This window comes from Bos indicus, chromosome 18 (genome assembly GCF_029378745.1).
Source record: "Bos indicus isolate NIAB-ARS_2022 breed Sahiwal x Tharparkar chromosome 18, NIAB-ARS_B.indTharparkar_mat_pri_1.0, whole genome shotgun sequence".
Taxonomy (NCBI): Eukaryota; Metazoa; Chordata; class Mammalia; order Artiodactyla; family Bovidae; genus Bos; species Bos indicus.
Window position 1 is genome coordinate 3,048,197 of NC_091777.1, and position 26,572 is coordinate 3,074,768.

General features: G+C 47.0%; 1 protein-coding gene and 1 long non-coding RNA gene across 5 annotated transcripts in view; both read left to right on the forward strand.

Annotated features, from left to right (window-relative positions):
• The window catches only part of ZNRF1 (zinc and ring finger 1), an 87,768-nt gene that overhangs the window by 47,594 nt on the left and 13,602 nt on the right, over positions 1–26,572 (forward strand). The window lies entirely within an intron of this gene.
• Positions 205–24,738, forward strand: LOC139177025 (uncharacterized). The gene is made up of 2 exons (XR_011561399.1): positions 205–13,927; positions 21,349–24,738. It is a non-coding gene; the product is annotated as an uncharacterized lncRNA (long non-coding RNA).

Below are 26,572 nucleotides of genomic sequence, written 5' to 3' on the forward strand. Positions count from 1 at the left end.
TCTGGTTTTCCAGCTGGTATGTTGCTTCCATAGATACTGGGCATAGAGCTCAAAGTCCACAGTCCAGCCTAAGATGGAGCCTGTTCTGTCTGTCTTCTCCTTCACCATTGCTTTGACGACTACAGTAGAACCCGTGCTGCAGGCAGGCAGGCAGGGCTGAAGGCGGGGTGGGGGGGTAGGGGGGGTTGGGGGGGGCTGGTCCCAAAACACCAGGAAAGCTGGAGAGGCTCTGCCGCTGCTGCCTGGCCTGGTTGCAGGGCCCCTGGTGCTCCCTTGTACAGACTCACCCTGGGTTTTTCAGTACGAGTCATTCGTCAGGCCTGGACCACTGGTTTTGCCCTATTAATAAGTAGCAGTTTCAATCACTATGATTTTCACCGAGTACCAGGGATAATTGGGGTGGGGGTTAGGGAGTGGGATTGAGTTCATTATCACAGGGTCAAATACTGCAGAGGGTTGAAAGTAAAAGCTTGTGTCCCTTCTACCGCGGCAGCCTCTGGTCTGTGGGTGACCGGGTACCCGTCACACACGGGTGTGTTTGCAGATGCACGTCCAAGCTCATGCTGCAAGCAGGTGTGGGTTGCTTTGTTTTCTAAGGGTGTCACACTCTACATATTGTTCGGCAACTTTTTAAAATGTGGACAAATTCTAATATTTAGAAATTTTTGTTTTAAATTTTAGTTGTCCACTAGCCCATCATATGGACGTTCCACAGATTACTCACCAGACTTCTATTAACCTTGAAAATAAGGAGAGAAAGTCTGAATAAGGGCCACTTGGCACCTCTTCTCCATCCGGTAGCCCTCCCAGCTCTGCCGCAGTTGGGAGGTACTGTCTCTGGAGAAACTGAGTGGGAGTTTATGGACTTGGGCAGACACCAAAGAAGGGAAGGTGGGAGTGAGGTACCAGGCCAGAGATAGGAGGATCGGATGAGAATGCACACTGTACCCGGAGGCTCCGGATTCAGAATAGAGGCTGCCAGAGCTGAAGTTCCATTCAGAATTAAACTGGGTTTTCAGGGGGACTACTTTTATTCTTAAATGCATTTGAAATAGCAAAGTCAACTTTTACAAAGAAAAAGTGGACTTTTGCATCAGATACAAGCTAACAAGCCATAGTAATAAAAGAAGTATGGGATCTATGCCAGAACAGGTGATAGACAAAAACGGAATAGAAGAAAGGTCTCAGACCCGTGTATATGTGGGAACTTAATATACTATAAAAAGGTACCCCAGGGGACTTGTCTGGTGGTCCAGTGGCTAAGACTTGACCCAGTGCAGGGGGCCCGGGTTTGCCCACTGGCCGGGGAACTGGATCCCACATACTGCAACTAAAAATCCTGCATGAGGTGGCTGAAAGGATGAAGATGGGAGGTCCCACATGCTGCACCTAAGACCTGGCGCAGCCAAAAGACGTAAGTGAATATTTAAAAAAATAAAAAGGCACCACAGATCAATGAAGGAAGGATGAGTTGCTTAGTAGGTAGTGTTGGGAAAACGGACTCATCAGTTGGAAAACCATAAACCAGTTGACCACATCATATCACATACGATGGTAGATTCTGAGAGAATTAAAGGCCTAAATGAAAGTGGTAACACCACAAAATTAATAGAGGCCCACTCTCCTTTATCCACAAATGTGAAACCCAAGAAGCTCTGAAAACCAAAAGCTCTCTCCTAACCCACAAGGCAGGAAAACTTGAGGTGAATCGTTTTGTACATTTCCTTCTCCTGCTGAATGTGAGTATCACACATTTCACTGCCGTGTTTTATCAAACTTACTGTGAAAACTTACATTCAGAAAAATTAAGAGAGTCATCCATTGGGCACCCATATATCTACAGCTGAACTCAATACTTATCATTTGGTCTATTTGTTTAATCTATATATGTATATTTGTATATTTTTCCCCCTTTTTTAACTGGACCATTTGAAATAAGTTGCAGACATTGTGATACTCTATACGTACTGCTATGTACTGGTATTTCCATAAGGAAAGAGACATTATCCTACAGACTCATGATCAGATCATCAGATCAGTCACTCAGTCGTGTCCGACTCTTTGCAACCCCGTGAACTGCAGCACGCCAGGCCTCCCTGTCCATCACCAACTCCCGGAGTTCACTGAGACTCACGTCCATCGAGTCAGTGATGCCATCCAGCCATCTCATCCTCTGTCGTCCCCTTCTCCTCCTGCCCCCAATCCCTCCCAGCATCAGAGTCTTTTCCAACGAGTCAACTTTTCGCATGAGGTGGCCAAAGTACTGGAGTTTCAGCTTTAGCATCATTCCTTCCAAAGAAATCCCAGGGCTGATCTCCTTCACAATGGACTGGTTGGATCTCCTTGCAGTCCAAGGGACTCTCAAGAGTCTTCTCCAACACCACAGTTCAAAAGCATCAATTCTTTGGCACTCAGCCTTCTTCACAGTCCAACTCTCACATCCATACATGACCACAGGAAAAACCATAGCCTTGACTGGACGAACCTTTGTTGGCAAAGTAATGTCTCTGCTTTTGAATATGCTAACTAGGTTGGTCATAACTTTCCTTCCAAGGAGTAAGCGTCTTTTAATTTCATGGCTGCAGTCACCATCTGCAGTGATTTTGGAGCCCAGAAAAATAAAGTCTGACACTGTTTCCACTGTTTTCCCATCTATTTCCCATGAAGTGGTGGGACAGGATGCCACGATCTTGGTTTTCTGAATGTTGAGCTTTAAACCAACTTTTTCACTCTCCACTTTGACTTTCATCAAGAAGCTTTTGAGTTCCTCTTCACTTTCTGCCATAAGGGTGGTGTCATCTGCATATCTGAGGTTATTGATATTTCTCCTGGCAATCTTGATTCCAGCTTGTGCTTCTTCCAGCCCTGCATTTCTCATGATGTACTCTGCATATAAGTTAAACAAACAGGGTGACAATATGCAGCCTTGATGAACTCCTTTTCCTATTTGGAACCAGTCTGTTGTTCCATATCCAGTTCTAACTGTTGCTTCCTGACCTGCATACAAATTATTCAAGAGGCAGATCAGGTGGTCTGGTATTCCCATCTCTTTCTGAATTTTCCACAGTTTATTGTGATCCACACAGTCAAAGGCTTTGGCATAGTCAATAAAGCAGAAACAGATGTTTTTCTGGAACTCTTTTGCTCTTTCCATGATCCAGCGGATGTTGGCAATTTGATCTCTGGTTCCTGTGCCTTTTCTAAAACCAGCTTGAACATCAGGAAGTTCACGGTTCACATGTTGCTAAAGCCTGGCTTGGAGAATTTTGAGCATTACTTTACTAGCGTGTGAGATGAGTGCAATTGTGCGGTAGTTTGAGCATTCTTTGGCATTGCCTTTCTTTGGGATTGGAATGAAAACTGATCTTTTCCAGTCCTGTGGCCACTGCTGAGTTTTCCAAATTTGCTGGCATATTGAGTGCAGCACTTTCACAGCATCATCTTTCAGGATTTGGAATAGCTCAACTGGAATTCCATCACCTCCACTAGCTTTGTTCGTAGTGATGCTTTCTAAGGCCCACTTGACTTCACATTCCAGGATGTCCGGCTCTAGGTCATTGATCACACCATCGTGATTATCTGGGTCGTGAAGATCTTTTTTGTATAGTTCTTCTGTGTATTCTTGCCATCTCTTCTTAATATCTTCTGCTTCTGTTAGGTCCATACCATATCTGTCCTTTATCGAACCCATCTTTGCATGAAATATTCCTTTGGTATCTCTGATTTTCTTGAAGAGATCTCTAGTCTTTCCCATTCTGTTGTTTTCCTCTATTTCTTTGCATTGATTGCTGAAGAAGGCTTTCTTATCTCTTCTTGCTATTCTTTGGAACTCTGCATTCAGATGTTTATATCTTCCCTTTTCTCCTTTGCTTTTCGCTTCTCTTCTTTTCACAGCTATTTGTAAGGCCTCCCCAGACAGCCATGTTGCTTTTTTGCATTTCTTTTCCATGGGGATGGCCTTGATCCCTGTCTCCTGTACAATGTCATGAACCTCATTCCATAGTTCATCAGGCACTCTATCTATCAGATCTAGGCCCTTAAATCTATTTCTCGCTTCCACTGTATAATCATAAGGGATTTGATTTAGGTCATACCTGAATGGTCTAGTGGTTTTCCCTACTTTCTTCAATTTAAGTCTGAATTTGGCAATAAGGAGTTCACGGTCTGAGCCACAGGCAGCTCCTGGTCTTGTTTTTGCTGACTGTATAGAGCTTCTCCATCTTTGGCTGCAAAGAATATAATCAGTCTGATTTCGGTGTTGACCATCTGGTGATGTCCATGTATAGAGTCATCTCTTGTGTTTTTGGAAGAGGGTGTTTGTTATGACCAGTGCATTTTCTTGGCAAAACTCTATTAGTCTTTGCCCTGCTTCATTCCATATTCCAAGGCCAAATTTGCCTGTTACTCCAGGTGTTTCTTGACTTCCTACTTTTGCATTCCATTCCCCCATAATGAAAAGAATCATAATCGTCAACATTAAAAAAAATTAACAGTAATTCCATAATATCATCTAGTACCCACATTCACACCTGTCCAGTTATCCCCCACGTTTTTCCCCACTGAACACGTGTTTATTGAGCATTTGAGCATTATTTGTCTCAGTCAGTTCAGTTAAGTCACTCAGTCGTGTATGACTCTTTGCGACCCCATGAATCGCAGCACGCCAGGCCTCCCTGTCCATCAGCAACTCCCGGAGTTCACTCAGAGTCACGTCCATCAAGTTGGTGATGCCATCCAGCCATCTCATCCTCTGTCGTCCCCTTCTCCTCCTGCCCCCAATCCCTCCCAGCATCAGTCTTTCCATTGAGTCAGCTCTTCGCATGAGGTGGCCAAAGTACTGGAATTTCAGCTTCAGCATCAGTCCTTCCAAAGAACACCCAGGGCTGATCTCCTTCAGAATGGACTGGTTGGATCTCCTTGCAGTCCAAGGGACTCTCAAGAGTCTTCTCCAACACCACAGTTCAAAAGCATCAATTCTTCGGTGCTCAGCTTTCTTCACAGTCCAACTCTCACATCCATACATGACCACAGGAAAAACCATAGCCTTGACTAGACGAACCTTTGTTGGCAAAGTAATGTCTCTGCTTTTATGCTATCTAGGTTGGTCATAACTTTCCTTCCAAGGAGTAAGCGTCTTTTAATTTCATGGCTGCAGTCACCATCTGCAGTGACTTTGGAGCCCAAAACAATAAACTCTGACACGGTTTCCACTATTTCCCCATCTGTTTCCCTTGAAGTGATGGGACCAGATTCCATGATCTTCGTTTTCTGAATGTTGAGCTTTAAGCCAACTTTTTCACTCTCCACTTTCACTTTCATCAAGAGGCTTTTGAGTTCCTCTTCACTTTCTGCCATAAGGGTAGTGTCATCTGCATATCTGAGCTTATTGATATTTCTCCTGGATATCTTGATTCCAGCTTGTGTTTCTTCCAGCCCAGCGTTTCTCATGATGTACTCTGCACATAAGTTAAATAAACAGGATGACAATATTCAGCCTTGACAAACTCCTTTTCCTATTTGGAACCAGTCTGTTGTTTCATGTCCAGTTCTAACTATTGCTTCCTGACCTGCATGCATATAGGTTTCTCAAGAGGCAGATCAGGTGGTGTGGTATTCCCATCTCTTTCTGAATTTTCCACGGTTCATTGTGATCCACACAGTCAAAGGCTTTGGCATAGTCAATAAAGCAGAAATAGATGTTTTTCTGGAAGTCTCTTGCTTTTTCGATGATCCAGCGGATTATTTGTTTACTGTTCGTTGAATAATGTTTAGTGAAAATTGTTGAACACCTGCTATTGAGGTCACTCCGGAAAATACAGAAATAGAGATGTGTTTGCTGTCCTTGGGAACAGTCTAGTGTGGGAGAAACAGACATACAACAACCATATGCCAAAAAAAAAAAAAAAAATGATGCAGGACAGGCTGCAATAAATGCCATAGTACTGGCAGAAACAAAACTCTGGAAGGACGAAGCAAGGAATCATTGATTTCTTCTGGAGCGGCCTTCCTCCAGCTATAGCTTTTGTTGGGAGAAAACTAACTACTTTTCCTGGTCCTAACTCATTCCCTCTCTGTTCAGACCTTAATGTGATTCTAATTTGAGTGATATTTGGCCTTAAACCAAAAATTTACTTCTTTAGATGGCTTTATTGAACTAAGATCCAGCCAGGATTCTAGCCATTATGTTTGGTTAGTATGTTTCATTCCTCTTGATCCAGAACTGTGTGTGTGTGTGTGTGTGTGTGTATGTGACATTGACTTCCTGTAAAGACCAAAACCAACTGACTTATAGAATGTCCCTCATTCTGGATTCAGAGAAGGCAATGACACCCCACTCCAGTACTCTTGCCTCGAAAATCCATGGATGGAGGAGCCTGGTAGGTTGCAGTCCATGGGGTTGCGAAGAGTCGGACACGACTGAAGCGACTTAGCAGCAGCATTCTGGATTTGTCTGATTTTCTCATGGTGTCGTTTAACCTGTTTCTCTAGATACTAACTACCCCTTGCATTTCTTTATAAACTCAAAGGTCTGGAATAATTTCCATCTGAACATTTTTGGCAAGAATGCAGGTGTTGTTGCCGTGCACTTCATATACGTGATGTAAGGACACACGTGACGAAATGTCAGGTTTTCCACCCTAGCTCTGTTAAGTTTAATAATTTGGTTGACATGGTGACTACCAGAAATTTCCCTTGTAAAAGCCCTTTTTTTTTTTTCTTCCCTCCTTGCAGTTAGCCAGTTACTTACAGGGCAATTCATTGGTGACTTGCAAATATCCTGTTTTCCAATGTCCAAATTTTTAGTGTTGTGATGATAATACCTAATGGCTTTATTATCCATTGGTGATTCTTACCTTAATTATTTCCTTGGTGGGTCACTTCAAAACTATTAATCTGTGTAATATGTGCCGTTTTAGACTTTAATTAGGAGTATCACATGATAACACCTTTCTTAAGTCTGGAACAGTCTGAATTCCAAAACTCCTTTGGCCCCAAGGTTTGCAGATAAGGGATTATAGAAAAGCAGGGAGGAGTATAGAGTATCTCCGTGTCACAGGAGCAAGAGGAGTATTGTAAAGCACAAATAAGGCAACAAACACAGATGGCATTTAAAGCCTTGAGACTCAGAAGGGAGAGGATGTAGAAGAGAACAAAAGGGGAGTCTGGACTGAGCCTTGAAGCATAGACTATTATTATGTCTGTGCTTGTGGTTGGGAGGAAGAAGAGGAAATAGAAAAGTAGATAGCGCAACCAGCAGAGTAAGAGGAAAACCAAGAGAGTCCGGGTTAGGAGCCAAGTGGAGAAAGTGAGTCACAGAGGCGGGAGCGCCGACCTGGCCCTGCTCCCAGGAGAGCTCAGGTAGACAGGACTGAAAGGTGACTGTTAGGTGTGGTGACCTGCATGCCGTGGTGCCCTTGACAAAGCAGTTTCAGTGCAGTGCTGATGGTAAAAATCTTGTTGGAGTGGGCTTGGGGTGAGAGGGAAGAAAGGCGTTGTCAAATATAGACAACCTTGCAGAAGAGTTTTTGATACAAAACCATGAAAAGAAATGGAGAGATAGCTGTCAGTTGAAGCGGAATCAAGGCATTTTTCCAAAATTGGAGACATACTGGCCTATTTGTTTGCTGATGAGGATGATAAAGAGAAAAAAAAAATAATAGTCACGTAGCCAAAATATCAATCCACATTTTGCAAGAACACCTATAAACCAGAGGGGGCATGTGAAGTAGATTGAAATGATTGCTCCCAGGGGAAAAGGTCTGCAGCGTGGATAATGGAATGACCCTTGGGAATGAAAGGACACCAGAAAAAGGCCTCGCTCAGACCCAAGTGCGGGGAATCGTGTGATCCAATCAGCGGGTGTGCTGGGAGATTGAAACAGGTCAGGGAAGAGACGTTTGGCGTCTTCAGTGAAACCAGTCAGTCAGCCTCCACTGACAGACATGTGAGGGTAGAATAAAGCCATTCCCCAGGCCTTAAAATGTAATCATCAGTGATTACCTCCGGGGAGTTGAACCTGGGGACTTTTACTTTTTCCCTTGTTCTCTTTTGTAGCTGTGGTTTTTGTGAAGTATCTGTGTCTTAACTAAGCAGTTTCACTTCGTGAAATTTACCCAAGGATGAGACCGGGCAAGTGCTGCCAAGACACCCTAAATGTAGTCTAGCTGTAGGGAGCTGGATACGTAAGTTATGTCCCTAAATCTAGTCTAGCTCTAGGGAGCTGGATACATAAGTTATGTCTCCATGTAGTAGAATCCTGGGGTTCCCAGTTGGCTCTAGTAGTAAAGAACCCGCCTGTTAGTGCAGGAGATACAGGTTCAGTCCCTGGGTTGGGAAGATCCCCTGGAGGAGGAATACACTCCAAGAATACACTCCAGTATTCTTGCCTGGGAAATTGCATAGACGGAGGAGCCTGGCTGGCAGACTGTAGTCCATGGGTCTCAAAAGAGTTGGATATGACTTAGCGACTGAGCACGCATGCACAGTAGCATCCCGCATAACCGTTTTTGAAAGAGATGAGATTATATCATTTCCATAGAAGAAAATGTATTTACAAATGAAAAAAGTAGATTTCAGAATAGATACCAAAAAAAAAGTCTCAACATATAATCCAGAAATATATTTTAAAAATAAAACCCTTTTCTTTCACATAAAATTGGCCTCAAAGTTTAGAGCTGAGTCAGCTTTCTCCAGGAGTGCAGTACACTGGGGAAGCCTTGAGCAGGAGGGTGGCACTTAGGACTGGTGAACATTTTGTAACATGCTTAAGTGACTGGGAACAAAAAAAAAATCCTCACACATGACACCATCCCCGGCAATGAAACAGAAGGAAGCAGCTCGCCAGACCAGGAGGTGTCATTCTGTGCGGAGGGCAGGCAGTGGGGCAGCGGCCCCCGAGACGAATCCTTTCTCAGGAGGCCAAGCTGGGTTCTGATCCATGCCTGCTGTTTCTTTTTTATGGATGATCTGGTTGATTGGTCTTGCCTATTAAAGCCAAACTCAAACACTTCTCTGTCCAAAAAGTTAAAGGCCCAGAGATCTCATTTTGAAGCGTGACCTTTGGAGGAAGGGAGCCCCAGGTGTGTGCGAGGGCCTCCAACACCAGCTGCGGGGGTGAGTGACGCCAAGGGTGGTTTTAGGGTCTGGAGTCTGCACAGCAAGCTCCAGGTCTCCAGCCTCTAATCTCACCTCCCTCCAGGGCACGAAATATAGTCACCCTAATCCAAGCCTAGGAGCTGGCCCTGGTGACTAGGGCTGTAAGAACACACTTGTCTTTTTACCACGTGTCTATTTCCTTATTTGTCTGGGCCTTTTTCCTCTTTGTGAAATGAACCTGAAGCTCCCTTACCAGTTTATATTGGGTGCACTCAAAAACACGGATGTCCACTCCCTCCTCCCTGGTTTCATTCAGCAAATGGATGGAATCAAGCTGATGCCCGAGGGGGATGATCGGGCCGGGAAAAGAGGCTCGAGTGAAGAGGAGCAAGAAGGAAGGCAGCAGGAAGATTGCTCTGCGGATAGGCATCTACTGTTTGGGAGCTTCATTTGCGTCTTGGCTTTTTGTTCTGGATCCCAGGGATATAAACTGTGAATATACTATTCTTACCCGCTCCATTTTACTTCCAGTCTCCCCCACATGTTCACGTGTATTTCAGTGTGGTCCTGTCAATGTTGTTTTCCCTCAAGGCTCTGACTTGAATGTTCACACAGTCTCCTAGACTGGGCGTGTCTGTTCCCGTGGGTTTATTCTCTAACTGTGTCTGCCTTAGTCCGTATCTCCAGGGTAGATCTTCTCTCAGGGCCCCAGTTCCTTACACAAGACACACCATCGGCTCTACTTCCGGTCTTGCTCACGTGAGTTCCCCAAACTCACGTCCCAACTGAACTGTCGTCTTCTTTCCTGCCCCCTTTCTGTTGGCCAGTCTCCTAAGGTTTGTATATCCATGAAAACCACGGTCTACATAGTTTCTGAAGCCAGAAACCTGAGCATCATTTTTTAACTATGAATGCTTTTGCACCCATTCCTCTGACTTCTAAGATTAAAAAATAAAAATCCAGGAGAATGAACATGTTGGAGATCTTTCTTCATCCATATGCTTATACACCAGGATTGGGCACGAAGTGTGAGGAAACACCAAAAAACTCAGTAATCAAGGTAAATAATTGTTCAGAGTTGAGTCAACCAGATGTCCTTTCTGGATTCTAAATCCACCGAATGGCCAATTGGGCAGTGAGTCCAGAGGCCCCCACAGCACAGGGGACCCTAATGTTTCCCCGGGGTTGGCCGGCAGCAGCGCAGCCTGGCCCCCCATCCACAGCATCTTTGGCCTGAAAATCCACAGCAACTGCATAACTGTTGAAAATGGATTCATCTTACAGTGTCTCCCCACTGGAGACTGTGGCTTATGCACAGAACAGTGTAACACACAGGATTAGCAATGTTGTAACACTCACACAGGCACCGAGAATTGGAGTAGGGAGCAGTTTTAGGTTTCGACTGTCCTGTCCGCCCCCTGCTTTTGCAGGTAAAGGTGGTAAAGCGAGCTGTGGCAGGAGTCGTCCAGCTGGAAACTGGAGCCTCTGGGAGCCGCAGCCCCAGGCCCGCAGCAAATGGGCCCCCTGCCCTTGCCTCCCAGCCAGGACCCTGTTGCCTCAGCGATGAGCCTGGGAGCTGCCATCCACACGCCCTCCCCAAGCGCCAGCAGCGAGCAGGAGTGAGGCGCCCTTTCAGCCCCCCTGCTCTCTCCCTGCCCGGTCCTGGACCATGTCAGCCAGGTATCCAGGTAAAGAAGGCACTTCAGAAATGGAGACCAGGCTTCCCTTCTCAGGTTCGTCATTTGCCAGCTTTTGTTAATAATGAGCCTCCCCCGCTTTATCCTTAGACCTCCCTCTGGTGCAGAGGGTTGCGTTCACGACGCTGCTGCTCAGTTTGTGGCGTGTTGTCGCTGGTCTGCGTAAGGCTGTCCCTCTGGGCTCTCGTTGACTGTGTCCGTTTCCTTGCTTTTATTCCTGTTCTCCATTCCCCTGCCCCTGTAGCCAACCATGCAAGTGTGCTTCGTATATATTCTCTCCTTGTTGCGTTAGGAATTGTTGCTTTGTGTGCTATATGGTTTTGTTTTTGGATTTCAGTGACCACATACATATGTTTTTACCTTAAATGGCTCAGTGCTCCAGATCCTTTTGTATCTTTTGTCCAGTTGGCACTGGGTTCAGATTTCTCCTGTGTGTGCGTTTGGTCCATTGCCGATGCCTGCTGCACACAAACACGCCGTAGTGTCCACACTTGCATGGCACTTTCCTTTCCCGCTCTTCATCCGGGCTGCCTGCAGCTCGTTGCCACCCTGCGGTGGGGAACTTCCCGAACCATCTTCTGATGGTCCTGGAGGAGGATTTCTCAGGGAAACCTACCAGAAATGGGCTCACTCGGTCATAGAGCAGTGAACTTTATCCTATCATTTCTTCTAAAGATTCAAAAGAAGTGATTGTATCACGCTTTTCTCCATTTTCTCTGCTAAATGTTGAGAAAGTATGTTGCGTAGACTGCCCCAGCTTTTAGCCTGCGTCTGAAACCTTGCCGTGATACCATCCAGAAAACGGAGGCAAAGGTTGGGGCTGTATTCTCTTGTGGATCGATTTGAAGCATGAATTCCTTTACTCTGAGTAGTTGAGACTCACTCTGCTCCTCCTGTGTCCACGTGGAACACGATCCACGGTGCTGGGGGTTGTTCCAGTGTCCCGCTGTCCACGGCTTTTCTCGACCTCTGCCTGGAGGCATGGGAAGGCGGCCATCCAGCAGAGTCGCCAGCTTGAGTCGGTGCACGTTTGGCTTCTCCATGCGCTTGGCTGCCCAGTGCATGAGCTGGAATCGTGTGGTCAGCCCACAAAGTGGGTATGGAGGACCTGAGTGCACAGAGCCTTCAGAGTGGGCAGGTCGATACCTGGAGTGTTGAGCTGTATTAATCTTTGGAACACATGTTGAAATATTTATGAACAGACTTATCTGAAATTGTCTTCAAGGTAAACCAGGTGGGTGGGGTAAAGATCAGGTGACCGTGTAATTTATTGTCCAATCCTAGGCATGTTTTGAGACTGAACAAAGTGAAAGTAAAAGCCACTCAGTTGTGCCAGGCCAGAATCCTGGAGTGGGTGGCCATTCCCTTCTCCAGGGATCTTCCCAACCCAGGGATTGAACCCAAGTCTCCTGCACTGCAGGTGGATACAAGGGAGCTAGTAATTCCATTAGGACGCCAAGTTTAAACCGTGATTGTCTCCACACACCAAGACATGGCCACCCCAGGGGAAAAAGAGACTGACTTGATCTGAGTTAATCACTGCTGAAGCTGGGTGATGAGTGCCTGGGAGCTCATTATATCCTGTTTTTTTGTATGTCTGAAATTCTCCAGACAGGCTTTGTAAAAGGAAATGTATCTATCAGACTACTGAAGCATTCAGAAGCTCCCCTGTCCAGGAAATGGCCCCTGGGTTCCTGGTGGCCCTCACCTTGGGGTAGAAGACCCAGGTCACCAGCTGCTGCTCTTCCGCTGCCCCTGGGCACTGCCCCAAGGGGGCGAGGGGTGGGGCTCTGCCCGCCCTTGTTGCTCGAAGCAGTGGGAACTTGAGGGTGTTCTAGCTCAGCGAGGCTTGGTCTGGGGGCAGCATGGGGGCAGGGCTGACCTTTTTCCTGCCCCCAGCGCTTTCAAGGCCTGCCCAGGTGGCAGCCAAAGCCCCACATCCGCTGCACACCGCAGTGCTGGTGGCAGGGCACCTGCAGCCTGCGCACACGCCCGTGTGATCACCACGCGCGCCCTCATGGGACCGCAGGCGTGGGCAGGAAGCAGCGTGACCGCAGTGGGTTCTAACCGACGTTCCGTCTCGCACACTGATCCCACGTGGCGCTCCCATGGTGTGGCAGTTGCTGGAGCCCCAGGTGGCAGCAGGTGAACCTCTGCTGGGAACTGGCTCACAGTCTGACGTAGCCTCCACTTGCTGTCTGTCCCCGGTTATACAGCTGGAGCCTTCTCACCCAGTTCCACAAAGTGCAGAGTTTGTTCACCTGACAGATGTTTTCAGAAGCCCACCCTCTGGGGACACAGCAGTAAAGGGGCCTCCAGGGAGCGTGCGGCGTCGTGGGGGTGATGCAGGCGCAGCAGCCGTGAGCGCTGACAGGGTGCGTCTGGAGAGGGCTGGGTGTTCTAGGAGGGTTGTCGGAGATCGTGTGAGGGAACGGACATCGTCAGGGAGAGGGTCCTTACGGGGACCGGAAAGCCAGTGCAGCCCCGTGGGACAGGAGCAGGAGGGTCGCTTTCTCAGACACCGCTGATGGTTGGAGAAGTGACTTGCAGATACCGCCACCTGGGAGTCACTGGTAACCTTGGTGAGGGCAGTTTGGGGGGAGGGAATGGAAGCAGGGGGAGTGAAGAGGCCCATTGCAGACAGCTCTTTACAGGTGCTTTTCATGGTACGCGGGGCAGCTGCTCATTTACAGTGGTGGAAGTGGAACTGAGAGAGGATCGTGTTAGGGGATGCCTGGCCCACGTGCTGACTCAGTGGAGAGGGAAAGTGCATTTAATGGAACTTGTTGTGAAGACCCTGATCGTAAGGAAGAGCCCCGGAGGGCCTGGTTCCATGTGTTTGTAATCTTTCTCTTGCTATCCAAATGGTGCCGAACTTTGGGGTTTTAAACCCAAACCCTTCTGACAATCTAAATCTACAGATTCATACCCAAGAAAAACACTCCGATTATGTTGTTTAGGGAGGTTGATGGATCCTCTGACATCTGTTCCAGGAGCACCCAGGTCAAGAGGCTACATGTCACATACGTTCCCAACGCCGTCAGTCCCTGAAGGCTCTGGAAATGGCAGGGAAAATGAGAGCCATATGGCCTTGCTTCTCTCTTCTTCCCGAGCAGATCGTCAGTTCCTTGAGGGTAAAGACAATGTAATGTTTTGCCTTGTTTCTTACGCTTAGTGACCGGAGTAAGAGCAACAGACTTCCTGCCTCCCTTGGCTGCTCCCCGCATGAGTGTGGGGAGCGGCTGGCCGTGCAGTCCTCACTGACGCCCGAGACAGGACACCATGCTTCGGTAACTTCCTGTCAAGCTGGCAGCTCCCCTGTAACAAGTTGTTCCTTTTGGGAAATAACCACAGCTCCTGTTATATTTTGTGTTGGTTTCCTGTTACAGATGTAACAAATGATCACAACACAAATTTATTGTCTTACATTTTTGGAGGTTAAAATTCCTGAAATGCCCGAGGTTTCACCAGGATTGCATTTCTTGTGGCAGTTCCAGAGAAGCCATTTCTTTGCCTTTTGGAGCTTCTGGAGGCCACCCGCTCTCCTTGACTCATGGCGCCTTCCTTTGTCTTCAGAGCCTGCAGCTAGCATTTTCAAACATCTCTCTGACTTCTGATTCCCTGACTATCTCTTTTACCTTGTAAAGAATCTGTAACCATATTGGCCCCCTGCCCCCACCCCCCCCCCCCAGTGATCCAGGATAGTCTTCCATTTTAAAATCCTTAATTTATCACATCTGTAAGGCCCTTTTCTCTATACAAGATAATATTTACATAAAGTAACTGTACTACAATAAAAAATATATTTTTATATAGAAACGGTAACATTTGCAGCTTCCAGAGGTTAGGGTGTGGACGCCTTTTAGGAACTATTATTCTGCCAGCCAAACACTTCTATAGCTATTTACACATATGTTCTCATTCAGAGGCTCAGTTGGTAAAATTATTCCTGGTTTACAGGTGAGAAAATGGAAGCTCAGAGAGGTCAGGTGATTTCACCTTGGCTCCAAAATGCATGACTTGAGTGCTGGAATTCTGAGTCCTAACCACCTTGTTCCATTCTGCTTGGCTGCTCGTGTTTTAATTCTCATATCTTCCATATCTTCCACTGATATTTGTCAGTGTTTATGTTCCTGATACCAATATTTGGGGAAATTGATGTGCTGACTCAATGAAATAAGGAAATGTCAAAACCTATGTAATCATGGTTATCACAGCAAAAGATCAAAGTGAAGAAAGAATTTAATTCCAGTTTGCATGGCGTTCCCATTTCTCATCAGCATTCATGGGTAAGGTCCAATACAGGGAATGCTTAGTGGCTTAGTATTTTGTCCACTGACATATGCTTGATTTTCACGTTGCGGCATGTTACTACTATTTTGCTTGCCAGTCAGCCAGATCCTGTATCATTAGGAGATCTCTGACTTTTTTAACCTTGGAACTATTATGAGGCAAGAGGAGGCGGTTTTGCCATGTTCCTGCTTCTACAGTGGAGTCTCTTCCTTTACCCTCTTTGCTCCCCCACACCGACCTCTCCCATTTTTGTCTCCTAGACTCCAAGCCATCAGTATAGTAGCACACTTTACACATCTTGATAGGGGTCATTTGCTGTTTCAGGGATCTTAGAGTTGATGGCCCTTCCCGCCTGTGCTTTGTGTCTGGAGGGTCCCTAGGAAATCCTTTTTAACTCACTGGTCAGTACCTCGTAGCTCTTTAGGGTCCCCTCATCTCTTTCTCTGTGGTACTCAAAGCTGTGGATGACAGGAAATCAAGGACTGAAGCATGAAGGTCTTCTCTTGCCCTGACAGTTCTCTTTCACAGGATTGATCACTCCACTGCTCTTGAGCTCTCAAAACAACCTCTTTCTATTCTTTTGGCTTCTTCCTCTTTAGAAGCCATTTCAAAGCACAGTTGTGGCCAGTAGGATCGTGTCCGCTGAGTTCCTGCCTACATCTCCTTCTGTGTTGGAGGTGCGGATGAGCAGTGGATGCCCTGCTGAGAAGGGGCCAGGTCTCTAGGCCCAGGCGAGACGCCAGCCAGCACTCATCCTTGCAGATAACCCAGCTCAGCCTGCCGTGTGGCCGCGTGGCAGGGCCCGACCGGAGCTAATGGTTTCTGTGGAGCGTGTACAGCAGCGTGAGGTCCGCATCCTGAGACGATGCTGGGGGCTGTGGAGGGTCTTCTGGCAGACCTCCAGTGACACGGAGGTCAGGGCTGTCAGCGTGAGTCGGTCGATGCAGGTCCCACAGTGCTAGGCAAATGGCGTTTTTCAGAATGAGCGGTCACCCAGATGAGAGTGTCCTGTCCATTCGCTGGGTGAGTCAGGTGCTGGCTGAACATGATCTAATGGTGTGTTTAAGCGTTTTCTTTCTTGTAAGTGAAAAATCTCTATCAGGCTTATGTGCATCGGGATGGACAGTGCCTTCAGAAACCCAGAAATAAACTCTTGGTCCTGCATGGGTTTTGTGCAAAAATTTTTATCTTTGTCCTTTTCTCTTTGCTAACTCTCCTTCTCTCCTCCAACTCCACCTTCTCTCTCTCTCTCTCTCTCACACACACACCATTTTTTAAAAGTTACTTAAAAGTTGGAAATTTTATCAGTCAGGATCCCAGGACTTGGAAGAGTATGGGCTGACAATAGGGTGATTCCAAGTATAGTCCCATTTCTCTGGGAAAGTCAGCGGAGGGCACCTTTAACGTGTGAGGGTAGGCCTGCATGGCGCATGTCCTGCTCAGACAGCATCCCCCTCAGAATCGGAAGAAGCGAGGCTTGCGTCTGCCGTCACTGTGGAGGCAGTCCCCATATCACTGGGGGTGGTAACTGCCTTTTTTGCCTAAAACCCGGATATTACGTTCCCTTTGTCTCTTCTGAGGGAGGGGGCTCCTTGGCCCTGCTCCATGCAGTTGAGTTTATAAGGAGAAGCCTGAGCAGTCCTGCCTGTTCCACAGGTGCACTGCGGCATCGCCCAGACTCCAGAAAGCCCCCTCTAACCACGGCTGTGGGTGCTGGGTCCGGAGGATGTGGGCCTGTGCTGTGCTGGGGCTTGGAATGGAGGCAAGACCACCATTGAGAGGAAAGCATGGTACTTGGCTGAGTAACTGGGCATTTCCCAGCCAGCCTTGTCTGTCTTATTGCCTAGCTTATAGATAAGCCTAATATCTAAGAATCTGAAGGAATTCTGCCTTGATCCTTTGGGTCCTGGGCCATCTTCCTCTTTGAACAGATGAGCTATCCTTTAATTAAGACATCTCCATACTAAAAGCCAGATGTTCATCTGGAGACCACATCCACTGAGTCATGATTGGCTGCCCCTAAGTTTGGCCCAGCATGCTAGCCACGCGATGAGGGGTTATCATTTGACAGTAACGTTTCCTGGTCAGTGGCTGGGGACTTGATCACTGTCACACGGAGCCTTTCATCCTTTTTGTATTTGTCCTTGCTCAGGCCCAGGTCATCAGACTGTCATGCCCCTTCTTGCTTCCCTCCACGCAGTAATCCTTCCAGGATAGTCCTTCCAGGATAGTCCTTCCAGGGCCTCTTTATGGAAGAAATGGGTTAGAGGGTCAAGGGGAATGGGACCAGTTAGCAGCATAGCTCCTGCTCCTGGCAAATGCTTTTCCCGCTTTTCTCTTGGCCGGAGCGCTGGTGTCGCGCCCCACCTGGCAGGAGCGCAGCCGGGACTTGCCGTGGGCGAGTTTGCAGTCAGCAGGCACATGCCCACATGCACAGCCTGCAGCTCTTGCCCTTGTTCCCATGATAGGCACTCCAGTGAGCCTGTTCTCATTTTGCCAATGAACAGGATAGATGTACTGATTGGGATTCAGCCTGTATATTTAAAAAATATTTACGTATGTGTTTTTCATACATCCATTGATTGTAAGGCACATACATTTCACAATTTAACAACTAAACACAATTTAACTCTAAAATCAGGATGTGTCATATACTCACATGCCCAAATTACAACTGACAGCTTTTTTCTCTTCCTTGGAGGTTCATAATGGTGCCTCTTAAAATGATGGCAAGGGGGGAGACAAATCGAGAGAGTAGCTGACATATATACATTGCTGTATGTAAAACAGATAATGAGCAGAAGCCTGCTGTGCAGAACAGGGAACAGCTCTGCTCTGTGTCGACCTAGAGAGGTGGGACCTTGGGGGATGGAGGGAGGTTCTAGAGGGAGGGGACATGTGTATCCTAGTAGCTGATTGACGCTGTTGTACAGTAAAAACTGGAACAGCATTGTAAAGCAATTATACTCCAATTAAAATAAATTGATGGCATCTTAGATTCCACAAAAATATATTACATAGGATAAGCTCATTTTTCACTTCTTTGCCCAAAGAATTTGTACATTTCCTCAAATAGGCAGATTTACTAGCAAGTCTCTGGATGTTCAAGTTGCACTAGGTGCAGCCCAGTAAAATGGCCACCTCATATTTCACATGACTGTGCTCTGCACAGAGCACTTGCATATCCACTGTTGGTTGGATTTTAGAACTATATTGGAAAGAAGGCAGGGTGCTATCCTATGCAGATATTACTGAGGAGCTTGTACAAGGCCACCTGGCTAGTGATAGAGAGAGCCTATTTCTTCTGACTCCTAATATAATTTTCTTCCAGACCAGTCAGCCTAGAATCCAGAAACAGCAAAAATACACTGGTATCTCTTCCTTGCTTAGAGTAGAGAATGGAAGTCACTACTGAGAGAATCTTTATAGTAGGCAACAACTGGGAATCTAAACACCCACAGAAGAAGATAGCCAAGCACAGTATATTATTACTGTAGAATGCAGAGGCATTGAAAATGACACATATGTGGACTGTTACTGATAAAAGTGAATGTATATTTAAAAGAGGGAAATGTGGATGTGTGGGCAGAGAGGCTTCTAATCAGAAAGCACTTCTCATTGATTTGATTCAGCTGCCAACCGTTGACCTCTTCCAGTAAGCAGGGGCAGGCAGGGCCTGGAGGAGTCATAAAGGCTGAACTCCTGAGCAGATGCTAAGACAGAGAAGTTATGGAAAAGGAGACAAGAGACCCACCTGGAAGATGGAACCAAGACACTTGACATACAAGTAGTAGGGGCACTCAAAGGAAAAAAAGGTAAAGGAAGTGGGTATCAGTGAGGACAGGCTAGAAATGGGTTAAAATGTAATAGCAAACAGTCCATATGGTCAGTAGTTTAACTCAAGTTTATTTTCCCCCGTGATGCAGTAGCCAGTGCAGGTGTGGGAGGAGGGGGTTTTGCTTGTTGTTGTTCATGAACGAAAGGTGACACAGGCTTTGAATCATGAACTATTACTAGCACTTGAAGTGGGCTTGGAAGTGCATATATCACTTCTCCTATTTTATTCACCAAAGCAAATCACAATCCCACTGTTAACTTCCTACCATACAGCCGGAAGGAGGAAAGCTAGGAATATATGGTAAACGGCACTCCTGACCTACCATGAACGGAAAAAACTTAAGATACATCTAAGAGTATCCTAGTAATATTGCTTAACTCTTAGGATGGAAAGAAAAATCTTTCAAGGTTTCAGGCCAAAGGAACATACCATTTACAAAGGAAAAAGAACCACACTGCCATCAGATTTTCTATTTGCAACTCCAGGAAGCTAAAAAATGATAGAATTTTATCTGCAGACCACTGAGGAAGAAAGGAAGGCAACTCAAGAATCGTATACCCATGCAAACTTTTATCTAACATGGTTCAGTTCAGTTCACTTGCTCAGTCATGTCTGACTCTTTGCGACCCCATGGACTGCAGCACGCCAGGCCTCCCTCTCCATCACCAGCTCTCAGAGCTTGCTCAAACTCATGTCCATCAAGTCGGTGATGCCATCCAGCCATCTCATCCTATGTTGTCCCCTTCTCCTGCCTTCAATCTTTCCCAGCATCGGGGTCTTTTCTTCACATCAAAGTATTGGAGTATTGGCCAAAATATTGGAGTTTTAGCTTTAATATCAGTCCATCCAGTGAACATTCAGGACTGATTTCCTTTAGGATTGACTGGTTGGATCTCCTTGCAGTCCAAAGGACTCTCAAGAGTCTTCTCCAACACCACAGTTTAAAAGCATCAATTCTTTGGCACTCAGCTTTCTCTATATTTCAACTGTCTCATCCATATGTGACTACTGGAAAAACCATAGTTTTGACTAGACGGACCGTTGTTGGCAAAGTAATGTCTCTACTTTTTAATATGCTGTCTAGGTTGGTCATAGCTTTTCTTCCAAGGACCAAGTGTCTTTTAATTTCATGGCTGCAGTCACCATCTACAGTGATTTTCGAGCCCAAAAAAAGTCTGTCACTGTTTACATTGTTTCCCCATCTATTTGTCATGAAGTGATGAGACTGGATACCATGGTCTTAGTTTTTTGAATGTTAAATTTTAAGCCAGCTTTTTCATTCTCCTCTTTCACTTTCATCAAGAGGCTCTTTAGTTCTTCTCTTTCTGCCATAAGGGTGATGTCATCTGCATATCTGAGGTTTTGATCTTTCTCCCAGCAGTCCTGATTCCAGCTTGTGCTTCATTCAGCCTGGCATTTCACATGATATACTCTGCATATAAGTTGAATAAGCAGGGTGACAGTATACAGCCTTGACGTACTCCTTTTCCAATTTGGAACCAGTCCATTGTTCCATGTCCAGTTTTAACTGTTGCTTCTTGACCTGCATACAGATTTCTCAGGAGACAGGTCAGGTGGTCTGGTATTCCCATCTCTTTCAGAATTTTCCACGGTTTGTTGTGATCTACACAATCGGGTACTGGAAATCTTAGCCATAGCAATTAAGCAAGAAAAGAAATAAAACACATCCAGTCTCAGAAAGGAAAAAGCAAATTATCAAATGACACTTTTTCCAGCATTATATTATGAAAATTTCAAACATACAGAAAATTTGAAAAGTTTGTCTTATATATCTTACTTTTTGATGCATTTTGTTTTAATGTAGACATTAGTACACCTCCCTCTAAATGCTTCGTTCAGCCCGTCATTAACTACAGTTCAGTATTTGCTTACAGTTTTTTCTGATTGAGGTGAAATGTACACCAATGAAATCTCGAATCTTCAGCGTACATTCACAGAATTCTGACAGATACACGCATGTGTGTAACCTAAGCCCTCCCTGTGACACAGCATTTTCATCACCCCAAAAGCTTCTCTGAACCTTTTTCAATTAATCTCTGCCCCAACTGCTACCCCCTAGAGACAGCCACTGTGCTGATTTTTTCCACCGTAGATTAACTTTCCCTGTTCTAGAACTTTGTATAATTCTTATTACAGGTGCTCTTTCATGCACTTCACTCAGCATGTTTTTAATAATCATCTGTGTTCCATGTATCAGTAGTTTATGCTGCTTATTGCTGAGTAGTGTTCTAATTGCATTCCATGATTATATCACAGTTTATCCATTCTATTGATGATCAGTTGGGTTTTTTCAGAGATTTCTTGCTAAGAATAAAGCTTTGATGAATATTCTGAGACATATTCATATAGACATATGTTTTTGTTTCTTTTGGATAAATATTTAGACAGTAATTCTTGTGTTAGGAGGGCTCCAGTGATGAAGAATCCGCCTGCCAACGCAGACAATGCAAGAGACACTTGTTCGATCCCTGGTTCAGGAAGATCCCCTGGCGTAGGAAGTGGCAACCCACGCCAGAATTTATGCCAGGAAAATTCCATGGACAGAGGAACATGGTGGGCTACAGTCCGTGGGGCCACAAAGAGTAGGATGTGATTAAGCAACTGCGCACAACAACCTCTTGGGTTAGGCTAAGTGTGTGTTTTGTCTTACAAAGAACTACTAGACCTTTTCCCAAAATGACTGTCTTCTTATGCTCCCTCCAAGAATATGAGAGTTCCAGTTGTTCCGTATCCTCACCAACATTTGTTGTTGTCAGTCTTTTAAACTTGAACATTTGACATTCTAATAAAGAAATGTGTTTGAGTTCTTCAGAGAAACCGAACCAATGGGATATAAATATATATATATATATATATTTCTGTTTCTCTGCCTTTTTATTCTCTGCAGGTCTTCCACAAATTGAATGATTCCAGCCCATACTGGGAAGGGCAATCTGCTTTACTCACTCTTCGAACTCAAATGTTAATCTCATTCAGAAACTCCCAGATATAATGTGTAACCAAATATCTATGCACCCCAAGACCCAGTAAACACAAAATTAACCAACACAACAGATAGGTTAAGTACATACACAGACAGACGCATTGGGTATTAAATTGATTTTAAGTATCTATCCTTGGGGCTGTCTCCTGATACTTGCTATGAGAATTCTGTTGACTCCTGGGACAGTAGGTGAGCCCCAGACTCTAGAACAAGAGGCTGAGTCCAGAAGAGGTGTGTCGAAAGAGGCAACAGTCAGAACTGGTGGGCCTTTCCCTAGTCCAGGATGTTCTGCAGGAGAGAATGGCCCAGACATCAACCCCTGATAAACTGTGCGTTGGTTTCCAGGTGTTTCTTTGATGGAGGGGGAGAGAGAGAAACAGTCAGTGTGTGTTAAGAATGTGATACTTACTCATGTGCTCTTGGGGACACATTTCTTCGGTATAGAAAAATAAGTCATCCAGCGTTACCCTTTGGCCTTTCATTGTAATAAATCCCATTTAATAGAATTCATGTAGTCAAGTCTCACTTAACAGACATTAGGCACCACAAGAATGTGAGAGGGAGAAATCTGTCTGGCAGGACACCAGGCCCTGGCTGGTAGGGACAGAGTGGGGGGTGCTCCCTGCGCCCCTCCGTGGGAGGAATTCCTTCAGCCCCCCACCAGGATGGAGGGCCTGCCTGGCGTGGCTTCCTTTTCCCTGGCTGCTGCTTCTGCGTTTTCTCCCTTTAGGTGATCCCAGAGACAGGCAGAACTGGGGCAGGGCTAAAATAGTGCATCAGCTTAGAGGGAGGGTCTGGAAGGGAACTGGGGCAACGTGAGAGCACGCATTCTGCCTGCCCAAGAAATCAGGTCTTAAAGGAGAAGGTTGCAGTTTTGGAAAATGAGAAAAGCTTTCCTTTGTATTGCAAGATAAATGCTGTAGAGGCACGAGGGAGTTGTAACTTGAGCTGGTTTTCCCCATCTTTCCTCAGTTGCTCTGCCGGTCAGATGGAAGCAGCTGGGTCAAGTCCAAGGGCCCACTTAACCCTGTCCCAGAAGACGCTGGACGTGCATGACCACGTGTGTGTTCCTGGGTCCCTCTTGGCTCTCTGCCGGGGAGCTCACTGACACCACCTCCCTTTAACCCAGGATAGCAGGGGGACAGCCCCGCACCAGGTGCAGGCTTGTCCTGTCCTGGGAGCTCCGATCTTCGGTCCAGCGAGGATTCCCCCGACTCAGGCCAGACGCTTGTCGAACGACAGGAAGCAGCTGGGCTCTGGCCTTCACCTCTCTATGTAACCCTGGGCTGATCTGATAGCAAGAGGAAGAAGGAAGACGGGGTCTCCGATAGGATCTCCCTCTTGACTGGGGGGTGGAAGGGTCCTGTGGCAGTGTTCATTCGGTGGAGCCCCCCAGCACAGGCCTGGGGTGGAGATGAGTCCCCCGCGGTGCTCTGTCCTGTGCCCCTGCCTCTGCCACAGCCTGGGGGGGCAGACAGGCTTGGGAGCCGCTGGCAGACGTGGCCGGCCAGCCCAAGCTAGCGGCGCCTCCTCCCTCCGGCAGACGAAGACACTATGCGGGCAGGGCCCTCCGAAGAGAGATTAGACAGGGGGAGGCAGCGGGCGCGTGCTGTCTGCTCACCCTGCTTCCAGGGCTCGCTGGGCAGAGTCCTCAAGAGTCCCACCTGGAGCTTGCTTCCTCATGAAGTACAAGAGAGCATCTCTTTCCCGAATTTCCTGAGTGCTGATGAGGTTGCATGAAGCTGACGGAAATCATGTCAGTTGGATGACTTCAGGGACCACTGTTTGATCTTTGTTTGCTGGGCTGATTTTAGTTCAGTTGGGACTTTTTTTTCAAAGTGGTATCAAAATTTCCTAGATTTTTTTTTTAACCGTCAGATGGCTCATAGAGATCATAGTGCAGGGGACAGGAGTTCATTCCCTGGTCAGGGAAGTAAGACCCCACGTGCAGCAGCAGATCTAAGCCCAACTTCGGGGCAACTAGAGAAGCCCTTGCAGCAACAGAGACCCAGGGCAGTCAATAAAAATAAAAGAGGCATTTTAAAATCAGCCATTTCACGTGAAAAAGATCACAGTACTTGTCATCGTAGGGCTGTTGGTGCTGAGCCGTGACTGCACAGCTCCAAGCAGTGCCTGGGGCAGCAGAGCGCCGGTGTCCATCCTGATCACGCGGACCTTTCGGGACGGGAGCTGGGATCACTAGTCCCCCCACCCCCCAGGCTCTCTGCATTTTACCTTTTGCTCTTCGTATTTTACCTTTTGCTCTTCACTTTCCATTTAAAAGGTAGTTTGCAAACTCAGCATCTTACAACCAATGCTACAGGCTCAGTGCCAAGAGGAAAGCAGAACTCGGTCCTTCCGTATTAATAGAACTTCCAGGGGAAAATAAAGTTATCTCTTGGTACAGTTTGTGGGATTATCCAGGACCGCGGTTGCTTCAGGGGGCATTGCTGGGACGATGTGGAAGCCTTGAGATGAATGTTTGAGGATGCCTTGTGTGTGTGTGTGTGTGTGTGTGTGTGTGTGTGTGTGTGTGTGTGTTTGTAGCGTTTCACGTCCCTTTTGCCGTGTGACCCTCCTGCACTGATTGGCGTGTCCCACGGTCCCGGGAACACAGTGCTTGCTGGGAGGCGAGACTCCCTGGCTATTGGGTTCCAGCCCTGACCCTCTGGCTGCGTTACCTTGGGCAGGTGACCTACCCTGGTGTCCTCTTCTACAAAATAGAGTTAACGTTAATGCTGACCCGCCTCATATTCCCAGCAAATGAGAAGACCTGTAAAGCTGCCCAGATCAGCGAAAATGCGGTTGATGATCACCTGCATGAGTGGGTGCCTTAGAGGTTAGGGACCTGGTGGGTACAGTTCCCTGTCGGCTGTACAGGAAGCGCCATTCACAGTGCTCCAGAGTCCTGTGCTCTGAAGAGAGGGGCCCAGCAGAGATGGCCATGGTCAGCCCCAGCACACTTTTGCATGACCTGTGGCCAAGGTGCCCCGCTGGTCCGTCTCCCCATCCCTCACTGCCCCCCCCGCCCCTTCCCCGTTACGGCCAAGGTGCCCCGCTGGTCTGTCTCCCCATCCCTCACCACACCCCCCCTTCCCCGTTATGGCCAAGGTGCCCCGCTGGTCCGTCTCCCCCATCCCTCACCGCCCCCACCCCTTCCCCGTTACGCCCTGCCTGGCTTGCTGGTGGTATGCCTTTGTTCAGCGTCATTTTAGCCCGCTTCCAGATTTCTTATTTGATCCTCCAAAGGGAAGTAGATGTCTCTCTCTTTCAGATGAGGAACTGAGGTCCAGGGAAGAGTAGATAACTTGCCAAGGTCTTGAGGCTGGAAAACCCGGGTCATCTTGGCCTTCCCCACTCACATGACAACAGACCCTGAGGTTTTTTGTTTTGTTTTTTTTTTAGCCTTACACACACACACACACAAACGCAGAGGTAAGTGATGGAAGTGGTACTGGCCCTGCTTTCATTAGAGTATAGGTCTTTCCTACTATAGTGGCGCTTCCTCCAAGACCTAGTATTTCCCAGCCCACCTCTTTTTGAAAACTCCGTTCTGAGGTGTGTTTCCCAACACCACCAAGCAATTAACTTAATTCTGAGGGTATCTACCTGGAGATGGCATCCGATCCCACAGGCTCAGCCCCCAAGGACGGCCCCCACTTCCAAGGCCAGTCACAAGCCTGGGTTGTCACCTCCTCTTCTGTCCAGCTGCCTGTTAATTGGAGGTTCCCATGCCCCCTTCCTCTCCCAGACCTCAGAAACATTTCACTCACTAGACCAATGGTTTATTATGCAAAGATGTAACTCAGGAACAGCCCAGGGAGAGAGGTGCACAGGGTCAGGTCGGGGGAAGGAACGCAGAGCCACATTGGCTCCAGGCACACCGCTCTCCTCAGACCTCCAGCCAGAGAGCTCTCAGACCCTCTCCTTGGGGGTTTAATGGGGATTTCATCACATAGGCATGATCGATTAAATCCCTGGTGACTGATCCAGCCTCTAGGTCAGGGGTGGGGCTGGAAGTTCCAGTCTTCTAATCACATGGTTGGTTCTCTTGGCAACTGGACCCCATCCTTGGGTTATCATCTAGGGACTTTCCAAAAGTCACCTTATGTACATAGACTGTGGTGCAGTTCAAAGGGGATGGTTATGAATAAACAGCCCTTTAACTCTTTCACCTTTGGTTCTGGAGCTGTTTCAGGAAGTGATGACAAAAGACCAGATGCTGTTGGCCTTTCGTTAGTGGATTCCAAGGGTTTTAGTTTAGGTCTGTGCCAGAAACAGGACAAAGGCCAAATGTATACTTCTGATTAGAAATCACAGTATCACACCCACAGTCAACTCTTTCTTCTCCAACGGCGAGGACTTTAGGTTGGGAGCTAAGAAATCTGATTCTGGTCTCAGCTCAGCCCCTCAGTTGTTTGGCTGTTGGCCTCCCAGGGTCTCTTTCTTTATCTGTACGATGAGAGGATCGGCCTAAACCTGTGAATCTCAGCTTGTTTTTTCCTAGGACATAAATGTCTAGTGACGTTTCCTCCTAGACCTTTCTTGCCGGGTGTCCCTTTCTCGCAGCATCGTAGCTGTAACTTGACCCTTCTCCTATACTCAGGGAATCACAGTGGGGTGCAAAGGTTTGAATGATGCCAT